General features: G+C 43.2%; 1 long non-coding RNA gene across 2 annotated transcripts in view; it reads left to right on the forward strand.

Annotated features, from left to right (window-relative positions):
• The first annotated feature begins 906 nt into the window (after positions 1-906).
• The window catches only part of LOC119566469, a 35,175-nt gene continuing 24,050 nt past the window's right edge, over positions 907-12,031 (forward strand). For both annotated transcript variants that reach the window (XR_006291496.1, XR_005225613.2), the window contains exons 1-2: positions 907-1,601; positions 4,843-4,896. This is a non-coding gene — a long non-coding RNA (uncharacterized LOC119566469). The remainder of the gene's footprint in view (positions 1,602-4,842; positions 4,897-12,031) is intronic.

Consider the following 12,031-nt stretch of genomic DNA (forward strand, 5'->3'; position numbering starts at 1 on the left):
CAGCGTTTGTTTCAGGTGGTTTGAAACTTAATTTACAGGTAATGCAGGAGCAGCCCTGAATGAAGCTGGCATGTTGTTAACGAGGTTGGGAAGACGGGTTACCCATGACGTTATTTTAGTAAAAGTCTGCTTTAGCAGCTTAACCTTTAGCAACTTAAGTGTGCTTTAGCAACAATTTGAAACACTTTATTTTTACCACTTTTGCTTTTTCTTAAAAATACTTTTTTCTTAAACTTCTCAAAATTATTACCAGTTAAACAAACCTTAAAACAAAACAAAAAGCATTTGTTTAAAGGTTACAAAAATAATAACTTCAAAACAATTGTTCAACTTATTTTTGAAGCAAAAAACAGTGCTTTGCATGCTTGTTCCAAACAAGCTTAACACATTTCAGGATTTTAAAACAAACTTTTATTTTAAACCAATTTTGAAAACAATTGCTTGTTTGCTAAGATACCAGCTCCTGCGTACCTATTAAACCTTTAGACCCAGCCTGGGATGCCAGAAATTTTGTATTAATTTTGATGAAATATATGGGCCTAAAGAGTCAAAGGTCTTAACATGATCATCTTACTGTCCAATATTAAACAGTGTTAAACAAGATTCAGGGTTAGGCATACAGAGATTTCAGCCTGCTTAGTACCATGGCAAATACACCATTAAAAATCTTTTAAACCTTTTATTAAAGATACAGAAAAGAAGGAAAAACAGATAAAGCATTTGAAGTGTAAAGTATTAAGTCAGGCTTTTGTTTTAACAACATTCCTTGTTTACTTTCCCTCATCTGGAGAGCTATCAAAAGGAAACCCCGTTACTTGACAGTCTTTTAGATGATATTAAGGATAATAATTGTCCTTTTTGGGGCTGTGACAGAGTGCTAACTGTAGCACCCTGGTCACTTAGGTAATTGCATAACAGAGAAGATTACAGATTTAACTGGTGGCAATTAACTTCTTCTGGTGGAGATTGTTGATGACTGGGCTAATGAGCTCAATAAGGGAAGATATAGAATTAGCAGGAACAGGTGGTAAGAGGAGACCTCAGAGAGTGAGCTGGGTGTGGTAGAACAGGTTGGGTAGAAGGTGTCCCCTGACACATGCCTATGCTATGTTCTGCTATGCTGGGAATGTAAAGATTAAAGATAGACATGAGGAAAAGAAATGGATTTGTGTAGACTGAGTAAGAGACCACCCAAATGGGCCATGCAGTGTGGCACAGTGGGTAGCTGAGGGAACACTCTGGGATAGGGGGAAAATGAAGTTAGCTGAAGGGGGCTGAAGCTGCTGTTCTTGAAGTCTGTGTGTGTTTCCTAAAAGATAAAGCAAGGCAAATATGCACAAGAGGGGAGAGAGAGATTTTTTTAAAATGCAGCTTCTGCATTTTATTTGTTACCTCGGTGTGGGAGAACCATGTGTGTGGCAGATAGTCTTGTTAGCCACTCTGAGATCTGGCACTTGTACCAACACTAAGCTGGTTGGGGCATTGCTGAGAGCTGCCTTTTTCTGGTTGCAGTTTTGCAAAATACACGTTCTTGGCCAGACTCTTATTAAACGGAAGGCAAAAGGACAGAGAGATATAAAGGGAGAGAGACACACAAAGAGGTAAGTGACAAAGGCTCACAGGTAGTGGTTGCAATTAAGCCAGTGGAGGTGGTGGTGTTTATTTGGGTTCCTCTTTTTGGCTTGGTCTGGTGAGGAAATCTCTCAGAATCAGCACAATGAAGGCCCAGTGGTGTTGTGGTAGTCTCTGGGCTCACAGGAGATAGGGGTGTGGTAGCCATGAGTGTAAACTTGTTGCAGTGGTTGTTGGCAGATAGCTGCTTCTGTTGCTAATTTTCCTCCAAAAGCCTCTGTTTTTTATGAACTCCAAAAGGGAGTGGAATAGCCCATCACCTCATTATTTTGTTTACCAGTAAGACCTAATATCTGACACACTTTGCTGTATCGGTTTTTCTGTCCCACATGTTTCTTGTCTATCCAGCATGATTTTAACACAGTCCTTGAATTATAAAAATAGGTCTCTTTGTTTTTATTAATTCAGTTTTGTCCCTCTTTTGCACCTTTTCCCATGAACATTTATTGTTGTAGGTTATTGAGATTTTTATGAACTTTTACTCACTTTTCACAGCTGAGCTTACAATTAGGGTAAACTTATAGACCCAATTACTATAATATGTACCAGCCATGTCTCCTTTTACCCAGAAATACCTCCTGTGTCAGGGTTTGGAAATGAGGGGGTGGTGTGAGCCCCTATACCAGCTCCAACCTCCTACAGGGTTTATATTGCAGACTTGCATTAATAGATATAGCAGCTTCTGGTGAATACTCACTACTGGCAAGTGGGCACCTCAGTGAAAAGGGGCCTTTTTCCTTCAGCATCTGAAAAATGCTCTCTCCATGGCTAGACTGCCAGGGAGCTTCTGTGTGCTGTGTTCCACTTGTGCATGCACAGCTGGTTCTGGGTGATAAAATAGACATGCAACTGTCTTGCATAAGCAAAAGCTGCAAGGTCAGCTCAGGTGGAGGGGGGGAGCAGAGTATGTGATTTATGCTCACAAGTGGCTGTGCACAAAATGGCTGTGTTCCTATTTTGGGGAGCAAAAATGGTTACACCTACAAAACTAGAAGGCCGGTCTGAAAACTTGGCCCTGTATATGGTGTCTGTAACTCTAACCCTTCTCTCCCATTCATTTCCCATTTCTCACCTCTCTCTCCTGCGGGGCTTTCTCTTACAGAACAAGCCTATAGAATTTAATAGAGAGTGATACATTTTCTACAGGCATTTTGGAACATCCTTTGGCTTGCAATAGAAAATTATATCCCTGCTATGGAACTCTAGGGTAGTTCAAAAAACCTAAAGGAAGGTTAAGCATTTTTTTTCTTGGCTTGCATGGGTATTTAGTTTCATGTTGATAGCACCCTGTTGGTTTTACTCCCTATTAAATTCATTCAGCTGCCGCTTTGTACCCATTCGTTTCCCAGAAGAAGCTATGTGTTTTTTCACTGGTAAACCATCCCTAAATCAGGCAAGAAGCTCCCCTAATCCTTCAGATACACAAATATCTGTCTCCGCTTTTCCCTGTAGAGGAAAGCCCCAGTCATTAGCAAATGAGCTCTTGAGCCTTCCCAGGTATCTTAGAGAAAAATCACAAAAGAGGGGACAACCCATCTTTTCATTCTAGTTCCTCCACTTCTAAGCCTCAGCCTCCTCACAGTGTTTGCCCTCTGGATCCTCCCTGCGTATCTGTTGCTAAAATCCACTGCTACGGTAAGGATGTATTGTGTGGTGCTGGCTGCCTTTTCCTTGGAGACTCAAGATCGCTGTGGCATATGTAGCTACAACACTTCAGATGCCTTCATTTTCTATTGCTCTGTGCCAGGAGTGGGTAAGAACTCTGCTGGTATATGGATGGGGCAGCCATTTTGTTCTGAGTCACTGCTTGTAATGGAGGAGAGGGGCAGCCTGCTCTAGTGAGGAGACTTGACCTTGATTTGTTCTTGATTTTCCTTTTGCTAAATAAGTCATTTTAGATTGCTCCTTATGTGGGGGAAAACCCTAACCAATGACTATCTCCGCACTCTCCTATCACCTGATGGGCTTTCTTTTATGGAAAAATCCTATAGGATTTAATTATTCATTGTCTACAGGCATTTTTGAACATCCTTTGGATTAAAATAGAAAATTATACCCCTGCTATGGAATTCCAGGGGTGGCTCAAAAAACCTAAAGGAAGGTTAAGCATTTTTTTTTCTTGGCTTCCATGGATATTTAGTTTAGTTTTTGACAGCACCCTCTTGGTTTTACTCCCTATTAAATTCAGTCAGGCTTTTTCAAGGGTTTGGAAGCTAGACTTCTGCTCCTTTCCCCATCCTGAGCAAACTGTATATTTTTCAGTGGAGAGGACATTTATTTCAGATTAAGCAAAACAACAGAAAACAAATATAAAGTGTGTGCGTGTGAGAGAGAGAGTGAGTGTGAGCGTGCCTGCGGCGGGGTGGGACAGCTCAGAGTGAGGAGGGAATTACACATTTACTTGCTCTGTAACATTCTGTATCTCAACTGACAGCACAAAATGGCTGCCTCAGGCCTGCCCCTGTGAGAAGCATGGAGGGGAGCTGGATGGGAATTTTCCTACTCAACATTGTTCCTGTCAAAAGATGCTGATTTGTTGAAACTGTTGCCAGGAAAGGACAGTTTTGATGAATATTTCAACTGGAAATTAAAAAAAAAAAAAAGGTTTTGAAATAGCCTATATCTATATATATATCTATATATATATTTGACATTTTTGAAATGGAAAAAATCAGTTGTTCCTATTCAAAGTAACTTTTTGTTTCAAAATTTAAACTAAATGTTGAAGGGTTTTTTTTATTATTATTATTTAAAAGCTATTAACATTGAAACAAAACATTCCTAAATTATCAAAATGAAATACCAAACCGAATATATTTTTGGATTTTCAGTTCACAAACATTTTTAAGATTTTGGATATTTTCTCCTGATTCACAATGGGAACATTTTTTTGATGTCTCAGAATTATTCATGAGATGGGGAAACTCACTTCCTCCCCAGTTCTAGTGGAGCCTCTTCTACATGAAAAACAGCACAGAGAACAGAATAACATCTCTTACACAACTCCAGATACCACACTACCCCCCCACCCCCGCCACCATGGGAGTGCACTAAATTCCCAAGGGGTCATATGTCCCCTTCCTTCTCCAGTTTTAACTAGAACCAATTAAAACCATATTTATATTATTGACATAAATAAAGCTGTTGGTGCTTTAATATTGAGTCTTAGTGAATTAATTCCAAGATGTATAAATACAACTCTGCTCCTAGGTCATGCTATCTCTGGGCCTGAAGCTGGATGCCGGCCATAACAAGAACAGGAGGGTGAGTTGAGAAGAGAGCGGCAGCCTTAACTCTGGAAATTCTTGCTATTGTTTCTTTCTCCTTCATGAGGCTTCAGTAATGTTGGCTGATGTGTCAAGATTGGGGTGTTTTCATACTATCCCTCTTGTGGATACTGAGCATGGCTAGTCCTTCCTGGGCACGTGCAGAGCGTTTGACTTGGGATTGAAGGGGTCCCAGGCGTCCAACTGTGGAGCCCACCTAGGGCTGGCAAGTGAAAAAAGCCCTGTGATCTGAGCGCAGAGGAGGAGAACATCACTGGGAGAGATTTGATTGTCTGAAGGGCTGTCTTGCTGTTAATTGCCTGACCTCTTTCTCTTAATTGGGGGGCCTGCCGCTGGGGGTGCTCTTCATTGTCATGGCTGCACTCTGTCTGCATGTATGTTCTGTGGAGTGACACACATACACACAGCACAGAGAGAGGTTAGCTTCTTGAGCTGAGAGGGGATTCAGTTCTACTGACAGTAGCGCACTCAGCAGAATGCTCTGAACGCTCCCCTTCGATATAGTGAGAGGGGACAGGAGGGAAAAATGCCAGGGGAAAAGAATAGTGGGGGGACACAGAGGAAAAATGCTGTGGACTGAGGGAGAGAGCAGAAATGATGGCAGGGCAAATAGATAAAAGAACTAGGGGGCATGAAGGGATGGGGAGAGAGGGGTATGTGTATGAAGAGCCAAGGAGAATGGGGGAATACTTGGAAGTGGGGAAAGACAAGGTGAAGGGAAAGAAACCAGAGGTAGGTGGGGCTGGGTGGAAATGGAAGGCCAAAGGTGGGCAAAATGGGGATTAGAGGGGGAGAAAATGTGGAAGTGAAAGAGAATGAGTTGATTGTGAGACAGAGGGAGACATTTTTAAAGAAGAAATTAAGGGGAAAACAAGAGTGGTCAAAACAGAAATGTGAAAAGTTTGGGTGTGAGTGGGAGGAGAGACCAAGTGGGGAAGAGAGGCTGAATGTGAGAACACAGATAGGGAGAAAAGAGCAAATGTCTTGAAAAAGGAAAGCAGGTTTTTAAGGAAGATAAAACTGCCAACTCGTGAATATGGAAAACATCTGGAAGATGGTTCTGAGGTTGAAACATGGCCAGTGAAAAGCAGGAAAAGCAGAATCCAGGTCCTATAAAGGAGGAAGGGAAAAGTAAAGAGACAGAACCCAAATCTGCGGACATTTATTGAAAGAGCTTGCAGCTGGTTTTTCTTTTCTTTAATAATCATGGACTCAGTGAACCAAATCCTGATCTTGCACTGGAGCAAACCCAGAGTAATGCCATTGATGTTACTCTGCAGTTACACCTATGTATAGGTTTCAGAGTAGCAGCCGTGTTTAGTCTGTATTCGCAAAAAGAAAAGGAGTACTTGTGGTACCTTAGAGACTAAGCAATTTATTTGAGCATAAGCTTTCGTGAGCTACAGCTCACTTCATAGGAATGCATTCCGAGGGCCCCAATAACAGTGGTGATCCTGCTGTTTTAACTTGGCTTTGCAAAGTAATATTCTAACTATCCATTGACAGAACAGATCCACTGGCGTATGCTGCTGATGTGTACTAGCACTTGTGCTGACTGCATAACAGAAGGGCTTTGCATAATATTCTTATGACAGCACCTCTGGAGCCAAGCCTCTGTCTGCAGGTTGAAAGGCTGCATACAAGTTTATCTACTGAGCTGTAAATCTCTCAAAAAAGGGGTTTCTGCAAAGGAGCAGGTTGCACACCTTTAGCGGTTGTTTTGCTACCAGTTCTTCTATAGGGACAAAACTGCAGTCCTATTGATATAAGAACAGGATTCTTCTAGCCCTCAACTGTCTCCTGTTTTCTTTCTAGCTTTTGGAGGCTGTCTCCCAGCACTCTTCCCGAGCTGACCAGAGGTGGGTGCATGAGTGAACATCCTTGAGGGAACTCTCTCTGTGCCAGCCTTCTGTAATCAGGGTTACACAAGTCTCTCATGTATAAAGGGATGAGGGACTTGGTCTGCTGGGTAACTACTGAGTCTCTAAGGTGCCACAAGTACTCCTTTTCTTTTTACTGAGGCTATTGACATTTCATGTACTGGCTGGCTGTAAATGGAACTAACTCAGATTTGATTTAAGGAAAGTACAGCAGTACCTCACTGTTATGAACAACCTTGGGTATGGAGGTTGTTCATCAATCTGAAAGGTTCGTATCGCCTGAACAAAACGTTACGGTTCTTTCAAAAGTTAACAGCTGAACATTGACTTAATACAGCTTTGAAACTTTACTATGCAAAACAAAAATGCTGCTTTTAACCACCTTAATTTCAATTAAACAAACACAGAAACAGTTTCCTTATCTTGTCAAATCATTTTTTAAACTTTCCCTTTATTTTTTTTAGTAGTTGCTCCTTCTCCCCGCTCGGCTGCTGCCTGATTGTGTACTTCTGGTTTCAAATGAGATGTGCGTTTGACCGGTCAGTTCATAACTCTGGTGTTCATAACTCTTGAGATTCTACTGTAAGTGTATGAGTTATTGGCTGGATAGTACTGCCTTCATCAATATGCATGGACATAGACAACTGGGTTTTTCTTGGGGGTGGAGGGTTGAGGACAAAGAAACTTCTGTTCCAACTCCAGTATTTCATCTCATTTTATTAGAAGTGGACAAATTTAATCATGGTCTAAAATTACTCATTAAAGCATTTCTTTTTTAAAACATAACAAAATAATGCCTTACAAATCTGAAAAAGTCTCAAACAAATATCTTCATCCCGAATTACTTTAAATGGATGCTTCTGCAACATCTGTAAGCTGTAAGTTATCAGTTTTATCCTTGTGTATATGTAAAAATAATATAGCAGTTGATCTGTGATTGTTCCATTGTGGATTAAAGCCATATTTTAATATAACATACAGCACTGAAACTGTGCTCACTTACAGCATTGGGTGCTAGTACCATCCAAATTTTGATCTAGTTCATTACTTTGGAAAACTTTGGCTTGACTGAGCAAACAGATATTTTTACAATTTTTCTCTAAGCTGTCAGTTGTTGATCTTGGATTTCAATGCAATAATGTTTTTAATTACTGATACGATTGCCTCCACTGATGTACTGATTGCATTGTACATGACCTCTTCATGAACATTCATTCATGTTATAGTCCACATGAAGTGGTATAACTTTCATTTCCCTTCTTTGTATACCACACTCCAGAAATGTTCTCAGAAATATCCCTCGGGATATTAAGCCGTGATTTCCATCATCTCATTCTGAGTAATTGGACTTGTGACTTCTTGTCTCAGATGTCTTGGCATTTCTCATGGTCTTTTGATCAGTCCATGGGCTAGGTGGCTGGATTCTGATTTTTCATGTTGCTTGTTGTTGGCTGGAGGTGTTGCACTGAGTCATAGGGAGGGGAAAGGGAAGAGGTGTTGCTTTATACATCAAGAATATATACATGTGTTCTGAGGTCCAGAAGGAGAGGAGAGGCAGACCAGTTGAAAGTCTCTGGGGGAAGATAAAAGGGGGAAAACAGGGATGATGTGGAGGAGACATTTCTAGAACAAATAACAGAAATATTCTAAACATGAGACCTGGTAGTAATGGGGGACTTTATCCAGATATCTGCCAGAAAAGTAATATGGCAAAACACAAAATGTTCAATAAGTTCTTGTAATGTATTGGACAACTTTTTGTTTCAGAAGGCAGAGGAAGTAACCAGGGGGACAGTCATTTTAGACTTGATTCTGACCAACAAGGAGGAAATGGTTGCAAATCTGAAGGTTGAAGGCAATTTGGGTGGAAAATGTTCATCAAATCTATTCTTTCATGATTCAAAGGAAAAGGAGTGACAGTAGCATAATAAGGACAATGGACTTTTTAAAAAGCAGACTTTAACTAACTCAGAGAACTGGTAGGCAAGGCCCCATGGGAAGACAATCTAAGGGAAAAGGAGTTTGGGAGAGCTGGTAGTTTCTCAAAGAGACAATATTAATGTAACAGCAAACTATGCTGGTATGAAGTAAAGATAGGAGGCACAGTAAGAAGCCAACATGGCTCCATCAGGTCATTTAATGACCTGAAAATGAAAAAGGAATCCTACAAAAAGTGGAAACATGGACAGATTGCTAAGGTTGAATAGAATAGCACAAGCACGTAGGGATAAAATCAGAAAGGCTAAGGCACAAAATGAGTTACAGCTAGTAAAGGACACAAGGATAGGCAGTGTGTGAGTCGTTTTCCACTGGGGAGGTTACAGAGCACCGGAAACTCCCTAGAAGGCCCCGATGAGGCCTCTTCCCCTAAGCCCCCACCCCCAACCCCCAAAGCCCTGCCCTCGCTCCGCTGCCCAACCCCAGCCTTATTCTCTGCTGCAGGGCTCCTCACTGCCCCCCACTTCTTTGGCTCCTCCCTGCTCCCCCAGGTTCCTTACTGCCCCCTCCTCAGGGCTCATTCTTGCCCCACCATGCCCCCCAGGGCTCAGTCCCATCTTTCCCCCCACACTCACACCCTGTGAGGCCCTGGGGAAGAGGAGAGGCCTGGGCTGCAGCAAGGGGAGGCAGAGGAACTTGGGGGTGCAGCTGCCCAGGGAACTTGTTTTACACCAGAGTCAACCTCAGAAGGCAGGAGCTCCATGCGTGGTGTGGTTCATTCACTTCCCACCGCTGAGGGATGCTGGGCTCCAACCAAGCCAGGAAAACGCCATTTCCCTGGGTCAGCATCGAGGGGAGCTGGGCATGGGCCCCCAGGCTGTGCTGGCAGTGCGCTGACACCGCCCCGCTGGTGTCCTGCCCCAGGCTTCCTGCCTGGCTGAGCGCAGTGATGTGGACAGCCTGGAGACACGCCTGCTGGAGCCCCGCTCTGGGAGCAGGCAGGTGGGAAGAGATGGAGTGGGGGCTGGGCCTCGGGGGAAGAGGCCGAGCAGGAGCAGTTGGGGCGGAGCGTGGGCGGGGCCACAGTCCAGGCGCCAGTGGCTCCCCTACTTCTAGGGAGCTTCTGGCGCTCCTGGCCGGTTCAAAGGCAGCGGGCCTCCAAAGGGAGGTGACCTGTGCCACATCCGGCATTTGCCCCTTGCGTGACGAGCCTTTTTTATTGTGGGGAAGCTTAGCATCCCCAAGCCTCTTGTACGCGCCACCCATGGACACAAATGGCAATAAGAAGAGGTTCTTTAAATACATTAGAAGCAAGAGAAAGATGAAGGAAAACGTAGGTCCTCTAGTTAGTGTGGAAGGAGAACTAACAGTGGATGACATCAAGAAGGCTGAGGTGTTTAAATGCCTATTTTGCTTCAGTCTTCACTAAAAAGGTAAACTAGAAAGACCAGATACTTAACACAGTATTCTCAACAAAGGGGAAGGAATGCCAGCCAAATTAGGGAAAGAATAGGTTAAAGAATATTTAGATAAGTTAGACGTATTCAAGTTGGCAGGGCCTGATGAAATGCACCCTAGGGGTATGTCTATCCTGCAATAAAAACCTGAGGCACTGAGTCTCGGGGCCTGGGTCAGCTGACTTGGGCTCACAGGGCGCAGGCTGCGGGGCTATAAAATTGCAGTCTAGGCATTTGGGGTCTCAGAGCCTGGGTTCTAGCCCTGAGCCCAAACATCTACACTGCTCTCCAAGCCCTGTGAGCCTGAGTCAGCTGACCCAGGCCAGCTATGGCTCTGCTGCCAGACTTTTATTGCAGTAGATGTACTCTGTTTCAGCTAGTTCCTGTAGTACCATAATCTCAGAACTGTTAGTGGTATCTTTGAGGATGGGTGAGTCCCAGAGGGCTGAAGAAGGCCAGATACAATACCGATCTTTAGAAAGAGGTCCTGGGGAATTCTAGACCAGTCACTTTCATACTTGGAAGGATACTGGAACAAATTATTAAACAATCAATTTGTAAGCACCTAGAGGATAATAGGGTGATAAGTAATAGCCAATATGGATTTTTCAAGAACTAGTCATGCCAAACCAGCCTTATTTCATCCTTTGACAGGTTTACTGGCCTAGTGTTTGAGGGGGGAAGCTGTAGACACGATATATCTTGATATTTAGTGAGCCTATTGACACAGTCTCACATGACATTCTCATAAGCAAACTAGGGAAATGTGGTCTGGATGAAATTACTGTAAGGTGGGAACACAACTGACTGAAAGACTGTACTCAAAAAGTAGTTATCAATAGTTTGCTGTCAGTCAGGAAGGGCATATCTAGGGGGTCCAGCAAGGGTCAGTCCTGGGTTTGGTACTAGTCAATATTTTCATTAATGACTTGGAAATGGAGAGTCTGTTTATAAAATTTGAGTGATTCTGAGATGGGAGACATTGCAAACACTTGGCAGATAGGAACAGAATTCAAAATGATCTTGCCAAATTAGAGCAGTGGTTCCCAGACTTGTTCCGTCGCTTGTGCAGGGAAAGCCCCTGGTGGGCCGAGCCAGTTTCTTTACCTGCCACGTCTGCAGGTTCGGCCGATCACGGCTCCCAGTGGCTGCAGTTCGCTGCTCCAGACCAGTAGGAGCTGCTAGAAGAAGCGCGGGCCGAGGGACATACTGGCCGCTGCTTCCAGCAGCTCCTATTGGCCTGGAGCAGCGAACCGCGGCCACTGGGAGCCGCAGTCGGCCGAACTTACAGACGCGGCAGATAAACAAACCAGCGCGGCCCGCCAGGGGCTTTCCCTGCACAAGTGGCAGAACAAGTTTAGGAACCACTGCATTAGAGAATTGGTCTGAAAACAATAAGATGAAATTCAGTAAAGACAAGTGCAAAGTACGTCACTTAGGAAGGAAAAATCAAATGCAGAAGTACAAAATGGGGAATAGCTTGCCAGGCAGTAATGCTGCAGAAAATGATGTGGTTATAGTGGATCACAAACTGAATGAGTCTACAATGTGATGCAGTTTCAAAAAAGTCTAATATCATTCTGGAGTATATTAACAGGAGTGTCATTTGTAAGACATGGTATGTAATTGTCCGATTCGGCTCGGCATCGCCTCAGCTGAAGTGCTATGTCCAGTTCTAGATACCAGTCTTTAAGAAAGATGTGGACAAATTGTAGAAAGTCTAGAGGAGAGCAACAAAAATGATAAAAGGTTTTGAAAACCTGACCTATGAGGAAAAGTTATAAAAACTGGCCATGTTCAATCTTGAGAAAAGAATTCTGAGGGGGAGCCTGATAAG

This window comes from Chelonia mydas, chromosome 6, assembly GCF_015237465.2.
Source record: "Chelonia mydas isolate rCheMyd1 chromosome 6, rCheMyd1.pri.v2, whole genome shotgun sequence".
In the NCBI taxonomy this organism is placed as follows: domain Eukaryota; kingdom Metazoa; phylum Chordata; order Testudines; family Cheloniidae; genus Chelonia; species Chelonia mydas.